Below are 11,979 nucleotides of genomic sequence, written 5' to 3'. Positions count from 1 at the left end.
CTAAATCCATGTAATATAGTCTACACCATCACACTAAATCCATGTAATATAGTCTACACCATCACAATAAATCCATGTAATATATTCTACACCATCACACTAAATCCATGTAATATAGTCTACACCATCACAATAAATCCATGTAATATAGTCTACACCATCACACTAAATCCATGTAATATAGCCTACACCATCACACTAAATCCATGTAATATAGTCTACACCATCACACTAAATCCATGTAATATAGTCTACACCATCACACTAAATCCATGTAATATATTCTACACCATCACACTAAATCCATGTAATATAGTCTACACCATCACACTAAATCCATGTAATATATTCTACACCATCACACTAAATCCATGTAATATAGCCTACACCATCACACTAAATCCATGTAATATAGTCTACACCATCACACTAAATCCATGTAATATAGTCTACACCATCACACTAAATCCATGTAATATAGTCTACACCATCACAATAAATCCATGTAATATATTCTACACCATCACACTAAATCCATGTAATATAGTCTACACCATCACACTAAATCCATGTAATATAGTCTACACCATCACACTAAATCCATGTAATATAGTCTACACCATCACACTAAATCCATGTAATATAGTCTACACCATCACACTAAATCCATGTAATATAGTCTACACCATCACACTAAATCCATGTAATATAGTCTACACCATCACACTAAATCCATGTAATATACTCTACACCATCACACTAAATCCATGTAATATAGTCTACACCATCACACTAAATCCATGTAATATAGTCTACACCATCACACTAAATCCATGTAATATAGTCTACACCATCACACTAAATCCATGTAATATAGTCTACACCATCACACTAAATCCATGTAATATAGTCTACACCATCACACTAAATCCATGTAATATAGTCTACACCATCACACTAAATCCATGTAATATAGTCTACACCATCACACTAAATCCATGTAATATAGTCTACACCATCACAATAAATCCATGTAATATAGTCTACACCATCACACTAAATCCATGTAATATAGTCTACACCATCACACTAAATCCATGTAATATAGTCTACACCATCACACTAAATCCATGTAATATAGTCTACACCATCACACTAAATCCATGTAATATACTCTACACCATCACAATAAATCCATGTAATATAGTCTACACCATCACACTAAATCCATGTAATATACTCTACACCATCACAATAAATCCATGTAATATAGCCTACAACATCACAATACATCCATGTAATATCTTCTACACCATCACAATAAATCCATGTAATATAGTCTACACCATCACAATAAATCCATGTAATATAGTCTACACCATCACACTAAATCCATGTAATATAGTCTACACCATCACACTAAATCCATGTAATATAGTCTACACCATCACACTAAATCCATGTAATATACTCTACACCATCACACTAAATCCATGTAATATAGTCTACACCATCACACTAAATCCATGTAATATAGTCTACACCATCACAATAAATCCATGTAATATAGCCTACAACATCACAATACATCCATGTAATATCTTCTACACCATCACAATAAATCCATATTTTTTTAGGTCTAAAGAAATATGATAAGAATGAATTGTAATCTTTATGTTAGGTCCTGATCTGGCTATGCCATATGGATGTGGGCTACGACTACGAATTCTGTGGCATTATTTTATAGTATGAAGAATACAATTGAATATAGCTGAATAAAATAGAAAGGATATTTTCTCAATTATTTGAGAGAGTGTGAGCACATGCAGGTATTCTATGTTGAGGGGTTAGCAAAGAAACAGTTCCTCCCATATGATTTGAGTTATTGTCACGCCTTGGTCATAGTGTTTTGTGTTTTCGTTATATATTTTGGTCAGGCCAGGGTGTGATATGGGTTTATGTGTTTGGTTTCATATTGGGGTTTTATAGGATTTGGGATTGCTATGTTTAGGGGTGTGTCTAGTTAGGTTTGGGCTGCCTGAGGCGGTTCTCAATCTGGAGTCAGGTGATTCTCGTTGCCTCTGATTGGGAACCGTATTTAGGTAGCCTGAGTTTCACTTTGTATTTCGTGGGTGATTGTTCCTGTCTCTGTGTAGTTTCACCAGATAGGCTGTAATTAGGTTTCACATTCCGTTTGTTGTTCTCGTATTTATTAGTTATTTCATGTATCGTCACTTTTTTCTTCATTAAAGACATGAGTAACCACCACGCTGCATTTCGGTCCGACTCTCTTTCGACAAACGAAGAACGCCGTTACAGTTATTTATGTAACTTTTGTTATGAAACAACAAAAACATTTGCGCAGGCTGCACACTTCATCAGTCTCTCATTCACAATTTGACAAGCACTTGATAATGCCTTGAATTTCCCTGTCGGCATCCCCTTTGTGTGGCTGTACAGCCCCCTAAAAAAATCCATGCCTTTTTAGGCCAATGGCCATTGTGCCCTTGGGCTGAATATAACAATTATAATTCTCTTCTCCCCGCAGCATGCTCCGAAGCATCTCTCCCTCTACATGGCTCTCTCAGATATCTCAATTCTTATTCGCTAATGCCCGTCACGTGATCGGGTCCTTCTCACAGGCTATAAGTGAAGACAGACATCGAATTCCGAGGCGCATTTTTAGAGATGTTGGAAGAACTGTCCACATGTACTTTTCTTTAGCCAATAAAACGAGTAGGCCTAACGAACAGCAAAAGCACTAGCCTATGTCAATCTACTATCCCAATTGTACCAAAGTTGACCTATTCTATTCTGTGTGAGAAATGGGGACAGTTGTGGGATGTGATAAATCCCAAATTAATAAAACCACTAGCATAAATAAACAAAAACGTTTAAAAGCAATGAGGTTGAGGCAACAAATCTGAACGTTTAGCTAAAATGTTAATAAACTATTAGACTATTTTATCCCATTATAAGGCTAGCAATGCACGCACGGCTCAAATGTTCCAACATTACAATCAATTAGCGGGAAAACACCATTCTGAAAAGGGACTCGTTGCATATGTATGCCAGTTAGGCTCTACACCTATTGTAAAGCAGATTAATGTGCTTACTTTTAAGAAGTTATTTGGTTACCTTAGTTGCAATACAAATCTTAACAAAACATATAGGACTATGGGCAAGGCTACATGAGGTGTGATACTAACCTTATAGGACTATGGGCTAGGCTACATGAGGTGTGATACTAACCTTATAGGACTATGGGCTAGGCTACATGAGGTGTGATACTAACCTTATAGGACTATGGGCTAGGCTACATGAGGTGTGATACTAACCTTATAGGACTATGGGCTAGGCTACATGAGGTGTGATGCTAACCTTATAGGACTATGGGCTAGGCTACATGAGGTGTGATACTAACCTTATAGGACTATGGGCTACATGAGGTGTGATACTAACCTTATAGGACTATGGGCTAGGCTACATGAGGTATGATACTAACCGTATAGGACTATGGGCTAGACTACATGAGGTGTGATACTAACCTTATAGGACTATGGGCTAGGCTACATGAGGTGTGATACTAACCTTATAGGACTATGGGCTAGGCTACATGAGGTGTGATACTAACCTTATAGGACTATGGGCTAGGCTACATGAGGTGTGATGCTAACCTTATAGGACTATGGGCTAGGCTACATGAGGTGTGATGCTAACCTTATAGGACTATGGGCTAGACTACATGAGGTGTGATACTAACCTTATAGGACTATGGGCTAGGCTACATGAGGTGTGATGCTAACCTTATAGGACTATGGGCTAGGCTACATGAGGTGTGATACTAACCTTATAGGACTATGGGCAAGGCTACATGAGGTGTGATACTAGCCTTATAGGACTATGGGCTAGGCTACATGAGGTGTGATACTAACCTTATAGGACTATGGGCTAGGCTACATGAGGTGTGATGCTAACCTTATAGGACTATGGGCTAGACTACATGAGGTGTGATACTAACCTTATAGGACTATGGGCTAGGCTACATGAGGTGTGATGCTAACCTTATAGGACTATGGGCTAGGCTACATGAGGTGTGATACTAACCTTATAGGACTATGGGCAAGGCTACATGAGGTGTGATACTAGCCTTATAGGACTATGGGCTAGGCTACATGAGGTGTGATACTAACCTTATAGGACTATGGGCTAGGCTACATGAGGTGTGATGCTAACCTTATAGGACTATGGGCTAGGCTACATGAGGTGTGATACTAACCTTATAGGACTATGGGCTAGGCTACATGAGGAGTGATGCTAACCTTATAGGACTATGGGCTAGGCTACATGAGGTGTGATGCTAACCTTATTAAAACCTATAGGACTATGGGCTAGGCTACATGAGGTGTGATACTAACCTTATAGGACTATGGGCTAGGCTACATGAGGTGTGATGCTAACCTTATAGGTCTATGGGCTAGGCTACATGAGGTGTGATGCTAACCTTATAGGACTATGGGCTAGGCTACATGAGGTGTGATGCTAACCTTATAGGACTATGGGCTAGACTACATGAGGTGTGATACTAACCTTATAGGACTATGGGCTAGGCTACATGAGGTGTGATGCTAACCTTATAGGACTATGGGCTAGGCTACATGAGGTGTGATACTAACCTTATAGGACTATGGGCTAGGCTACATGAGGTGTGATACTAACCTTATAGGACTATGGGCAAGGATACATGAGGTGTGATACTAACCTTATAGGACTATGGGCTAGACTACATGAGGTGTGATACTAACCTTATAGGACTATGGGCTAGGCTACATGAGGTGTGATACTAACCTTATAGGACTATGGGCTGGGCTACATGAGGTGTGATGCTAACCTTATAGGACTATGGGCTAGGCTACATGAGGTGTGATACTAACCTTATAGGACTATGGGCTAGGCTACATGAGGTGTGATACTAACCTTATAGGACTATGGGCTAGGCTACATGAGGTGTGATACTAACCTTATAGGACTATGGGCTAAGCTACATGAGGTGTGATACTAACCTTATAGGACTATGGGCTAGGCTACATGAGGTGTGATACTAACCTTATAGGACTATGGGCTAGGCTACATGAGGTATGATACTAACCTTATAGGACTATGGGCTACATGAGGTATGATACTAACCTTATAGGACTATGGGCTAGGCTACATGAGGTATGATACTAACCTTATAGGACTATGGGCTACATGAGGTATGATACTAACCTTATAGGACTATGGGCTAGGATACATGAGGTGTGATACTAACCTTATAGGACTATGGGCTAGGCTACATGAGGTGTGATACTAACCTTATAGGACTATGGACTAGGCTACATGAGGTGTGATACTAACCTTATAGGACTATGGGCTAGACTACATGAGGTGTGATACTAACCTTATAGGACTATGGGCTAGGCTACATGAGGTGTGATACTAACCTTATAGGACTATGGGCTAGGCTACATGAGGTGTGATACTAACCTTATAGGACTATGGGCTAGACTACATGAGGTGTGATACTAACCTTATAGGACTATGGGCTAGGCTACATGAGGTGTGATACTAACCTTATAGGACTATGGGCTAGGCTACATGAGGTGTGATACTAACCTTATAGGACTATGGACTAGACTACATGAGGTGTGATACTAACCTTATAGGACTATGGGCTAGGATACATGAGGTGTGATACTAACCTTATAGGACTATGGGCTAGCTACATGAGGTGTGATACTAACCTTATAGGACTATGGGCTAGGCTACATGAGGTGTGATACTAACCTTATAGGACTATGGACTAGACTACATGAGGTGTGATACTAACCTTATAGGACTATGGGCTAGGATACATGAGGTGTGATACTAACCTTATAGGACTATGGGCTAGGACTACATGAGGTGTGATACTAACCTTATAGGACTATGGGCTAGGCTACATGAGGTGTGATACTAACCTTATAGGACTATGGGCTAAGCTACATGAGGTGTGATACTAACCTTATAGGACTATGGGCTAGACTACATGAGGTGTGATACTAACCTTATAGGACTATGGGCTAGACTACATGAGGTGTGATACTAACCTTATAGGACTATGGGCTAGACTACATGAGGTGTGATACTAACCTTATAGGACTATGGGCTAGACTACATGAGGTGTGATACTAACCTTATAGGACTATGGGCTAGGCTACATGAGGTGTGATACTAACCTTATAGGACTATGGGCTAGGCTACATGAGGTGTGATACTAACCTTATAGGACTATGGGCTAGGCTACATGAGGTGTGATACTAACCTTATAGGACTATGGGCTAGGCTACATGAGGTGTGATACTAACCTTATAGGACTATGGGCTAGGCTACATGAGGTGTGATACTAACCTTATAGGACTATGGGCTAGACTACATGAGGTGTGATACTAACCTTATAGGACTATGGGCTAGACTACATGAGGTGTGATACTAACCTTATAGGACTATGGGCTAGACTACATGAGGTGTGATACTAACCTTATAGGACTATGGGCTAGGCTACATGAGGTGTGATACTAACCTTATAGGACTATGGGCTAGACTACATGAGGTGTGATACTAACCTTATAGGACTATGGGCTAGGCTACATGAGGTGTGATACTAACCTTATAGGACTATGGGCTAGCTACATGAGGTGTGATACTAACCTTATAGGACTATGGGCTAGGCTACATGAGGTGTGATACTAACCTTATAGGACTATGGGCTAGACTACATGAGGTGTGATACTAACCTTATAGGACTATGGGCTAGGCTACATGAGGTGTGATACTAACCTTATAGGACTATGGGCTAGGCTACATGAGGTGTGATACTAACCTTATAGGACTATGGGCTAGGCTACATGAGGTGTGATACTAACCTTATAGGACTATGGGCTAGGCTACATGAGGTGTGATACTAACCTTATAGGACTATGGGCTAGGCTACATGAGGTGTGATACTAACCTTATAGGACTATGGCTAGCTACATGAGGTGTGATACTAACCTTATAGGACTATGGGATAGGCTACATGAGGTGTGATACTAACCTTATAGGACTATGGGCTAGGCTACATGAGGTGTGATACTAACCTTATAGGACTATGGGCTAGACTACATGAGGTGTGATACTAACCTTATAGGACTATGGGCTAGGCTACATGAGGTGTGATACTAACCTTATAGGACTATGGGCTAGGCTACATGAGGTGTGATACTAACCTTATAGGACTATGGGCTAGGCTACATGAGGTGTGATACTAACCTTATAGGACTATGGGCTACATGAGGTGTGATACTAACCTTATAGGACTATTACATGAGGTGTGATACTAACCTTATAGGACTATGGGCTAGGCCACATGAGGTGTGATACTAACCTTATAGGACTATGGGCTACATGAGGTGTGATACTAACCTTATAGGACTATGGGCTAGGCTACATGAGGTGTGATACTAACCTTATAGGACTATGGGCTACATGAGGTGTGATACTAACCTTATAGGACTATGGGCTAGGCTACATGAGGTGTGATACTAACCTTATAGGACTATGGGCAAGGCTACATGAGGTGTGATACTAACCTTATAGGACTATGGGCTAGGCTACATGAGGTGTGATACTAACCTTATAGGACTATGGGCTAGACTACATGAGGTGTGATACTAACCTTATAGGACTATGGGCTAGACTACATGAGGTGTGATACTAACCTTATAGGACTATGGGCAAGGCTACATGAGGTGTGATACTAACCTTATAGGACTATGGGCTAGGATACATGAGGTGTGATACTAACCTTATAGGACTATGGGCTAGGCTACATGAGGTGTGATACTAACCTTATAGGACTATGGGCTAGGCTACATGAGGTGTGATACTAACCTTATAGGACTATGGGCTAGGCTACATGAGGTGTGATACTAACCTTATAGGACTATGGGCAAGGCTACATGAGGTGTGATACTAACCTTATAGGACTATGGGCTAGGCTACATGAGGTGTGATACTAACCTTATAGGACTATGGGCTAGACTACATGAGGTGTGATACTAACCTTATAGGACTATGGGCTAGGCTACATGAGGTGTGATACTAACCTTATAGGACTATGGGCTAGACTACATGAGGTGTGATACTAACCTTATAGGACTATGGACTAGGATACATGAGGTGTGATACTAACCTTATAGGACTATGGACTAGACTACATGAGGTGTGATACTAACCTTATAGGACTATGGGCTAGGATACATGAGGTGTGATACTAACCTTATAGGACTATGGACTAGACTACATGAGGTGTGATACTAACCTTATAGGACTATGGGCTAGGATACATGAGGTGTGATACTAACCTTATAGGACTATGGGCTAGGCTACATGAGGTGTGATACTAACCTTATAGGACTATGGGCTAGGATACATGAGGTGTGATACTAACCTTATAGGACTATGGGCTAGGATACATGAGGTGTGATACTAACCTTATAGGACTATGGGCTAGGCTACATGAGGTGTGATACTAACCTTATAGGACTATGGGCTAGGATACATGAGGTGTGATACTAACCTTATAGGACTATGGGCTAGACTACATGAGGTGTGATACTAACCTTATAGGACTATGGGCTAGGATACATGAGGTGTGATACTAACCTTATAGGACTATGGGCTAGACTACATGAGGTGTGATACTAACCTTATAGGACTATGGGCTAGACTACATGAGGTGTGATACTAACCTTATAGGACTATGGGCTAGGCTACATGAGGTGTGATACTAACCGTATAGGACTATGGGCTAGGCTACATGAGGTGTGATACTAACCTTATAGGACTATGGGCTAGACTACATGAGGTGTGATACTAACCTTATAGGACTATGGGCTAGACTACATGAGGTGTGATACTAACCTTATAGGACTATGGGCTAGGCTACATGAGGTGTGATACTAACCTTATAGGACTATGGGCTAGGCTACATGAGGTGTGATACTAACCTTATAGGACTATGGGCAAGGCTACATGATGTGTGATACTAACCTTATAGGACTATGGGCTAGGCTACATGAGGTGTGATACTAACCTTATAGGACTATGGGCTAGACTACATGAGGTGTGATACTAACCTTATAGGACTATGGGCTAGGCTACATGAGGTGTGATACTAACCTTATAGGACTATGGGCTAGGCTACATGAGGTGTGATACTAACCTTATAGGACTATGGGCTAGGCTACATGAGGTGTGATACTAACCTTATAGGACTATGGGCTAGGCTACATGAGGTGTGATACTAACCTTATAGGACTATGGGCTAGGCTACATGAGGTGTGATACTAACCTTATAGGACTATGGGCTAGACTACATGAGGTGTGATACTAACCTTATAGGACTATGGGCTAGGCTACATGAGGTGTGATACTAACCTTATAGGATTATGGGTTAGACTACATGAGGTGTGATACTAACCTTATAGGACTATGGGCTAGGCTACATGAGGTGTGATACTAACCTTATAGGACTATGGGCTAGACTACATGAGGTGTGATACTAACCTTATAGGACTATGGGCTAGACTACATGAGGTGTGATACTAACCTTATAGGACTATGGGCTAGGCTACATGAGGTGTGATACTAACCGTATAGGACTATGGGCTAGGCTACATGAGGTGTGATACTAACCTTATAGGACTATGGGCTAGACTACATGAGGTGTGATACTAACCTTATAGGACTATGGGCTAGACTACATGAGGTGTGATACTAACCTTATAGGACTATGGGCTAGGCTACATGAGGTGTGATACTAACCTTATAGGACTATGGGCTAGGCTACATGAGGTGTGATACTAACCTTATAGGACTATGGGCAAGGCTACATGATGTGTGATACTAACCTTATAGGACTATGGGCTAGGCTACATGAGGTGTGATACTAACCTTATAGGACTATGGGCTAGACTACATGAGGTGTGATACTAACCTTATAGGACTATGGGCTAGGCTACATGAGGTGTGATACTAACCTTATAGGACTATGGGCTAGGCTACATGAGGTGTGATACTAACCTTATAGGACTATGGGCTAGGCTACATGAGGTGTGATACTAACCTTATAGGACTATGGGCTAGGCTACATGAGGTGTGATACTAACCTTATAGGACTATGGGCTAGACTACATGAGGTGTGATACTAACCTTATAGGACTATGGGCTAGGCTACATGAGGTGTGATACTAACCTTATAGGACTATGGGCTAGGCTACATGAGGTGTGATACTAACCTTATAGGATTATGGGCTAGACTACATGAGGTGTGATACTAACCTTATAGGACTATGGGCTAGGCTACATGAGGTGTGATACTAACCTTATAGGACTATGGGCTAGGCTACATGAGGTGTGATACTAACCTTATAGGACTATGGGCTAGGCTACATGAGGTGTGATACTAACCTTATTAAAACATATAGGACTATGGGCTAGGCTACATGAGGTGTGATACTAACCTTATAGGACTATGGGCTAGGCTACATGAGGTGTGATACTAACCTTATTAAAACATATAGGACTATGGGATACTTTGAAGAATCTCAAATATAAAATGCATTTTGATTTGTTTAACACCTTTTTTGGTTACTACATGATTCCATGTGTGTTATTTCATAGTTTTCATGACTTGACTATTATTCTACAATGTAGAAAATTGTAAAAAAATAAAATAAAAACCCTGGAATAAGTAGGTGTGTCCAAACTTTTCACTGGTACTGTATATATATATATATATATATGATTTGTTATGCCCAGCTCATGAGGCCCCTTGGTGATTTGAGGTTGGAGGAATGGCCTCTTCTGCCGAATGGTAAGTCCGCCAGTGGCCTTAACTGCAGCTGTGCTGAATTAGCCTGGATCAAAAAGTAATGTTTCTTTGTTTTCATATTCAGAGCTAGTGTGTGTGAGTGTGTGAGTGTGTGAGTGTGTGTGTGTGTGTGTGTGTGTGTGTGAGTGTGTGAGTGTGTGAGTGTGTGTGTGTGTGTGAGTGTGTGAGTGTGTGTGTGTGTGTGTGTGTGAGAGTGTGAGAGTGTGTGTGTGTGAGTGAGTGTGTGTGTGAGTGTGTGTGTGTGAGTGTGTGTGAGTGTGTGAGTGTGTGTGAGTGTGTGAGTGTGTGTGTGAGTGTGTATGTGTGTGTGAGTGTGTGTGTGTGTGTCAGTGTGTTGAAAGACTGGTCTTGAGAATAAAATACACATCTTATATAAGAATGGACCATACAGACACAATGCTTAAATAACAGACAGATGGAAGGTTTATTATATGCATCAGTGTGACAAAATTGTTAGATTGTATTTAATTTATTTATTTCATATATTTTTTACATATCCTGGGTTCTGCTATACAGTGCATTCAGAATGTATCCAGACCCCTTTTTCCACATTTTGTTACAGCCTTATTCTAAAATTGATTATGAAATAGTTTTTTCACCTCATCAATCTAAACACAATACCCCATAATGACATCACAATACCCCATAATGACATCGCAATACCCCATCATGACATCACAATACCCCATCATGACATCACAATACCCCATCATGACATCACAATACCCCATCATGACTAAGCAAAAAACAGGTGTTTATTTTGTTGTTGTTGCTAAAACAACATGTAGGTGTGAACATTTTCTGAAGGCATTGTATGCATGTCTTTGTTTTGCAAGTCTTCCCCAAAAAAATAATCAATAATCAATAAAAATAACAGTAAGATAATGAACCATTTTCCAAAAAGATGGTTTTCCTGAAATACTGTATGCTATTAACAATTGTAACAATGCTATTACCATGTTGTTAACACATATAGTAAGGTTATTTGCATTTCTACACATTTGCAGCTAAAAGCTGAATTGAGG

Source organism: Oncorhynchus kisutch, linkage group LG23 (genome assembly GCF_002021735.2).
Source record: "Oncorhynchus kisutch isolate 150728-3 linkage group LG23, Okis_V2, whole genome shotgun sequence".
In the NCBI taxonomy this organism is placed as follows: Eukaryota; Metazoa; Chordata; class Actinopteri; order Salmoniformes; family Salmonidae; genus Oncorhynchus; species Oncorhynchus kisutch.
Note: the sequence above shows the minus strand (reverse complement) of the source record.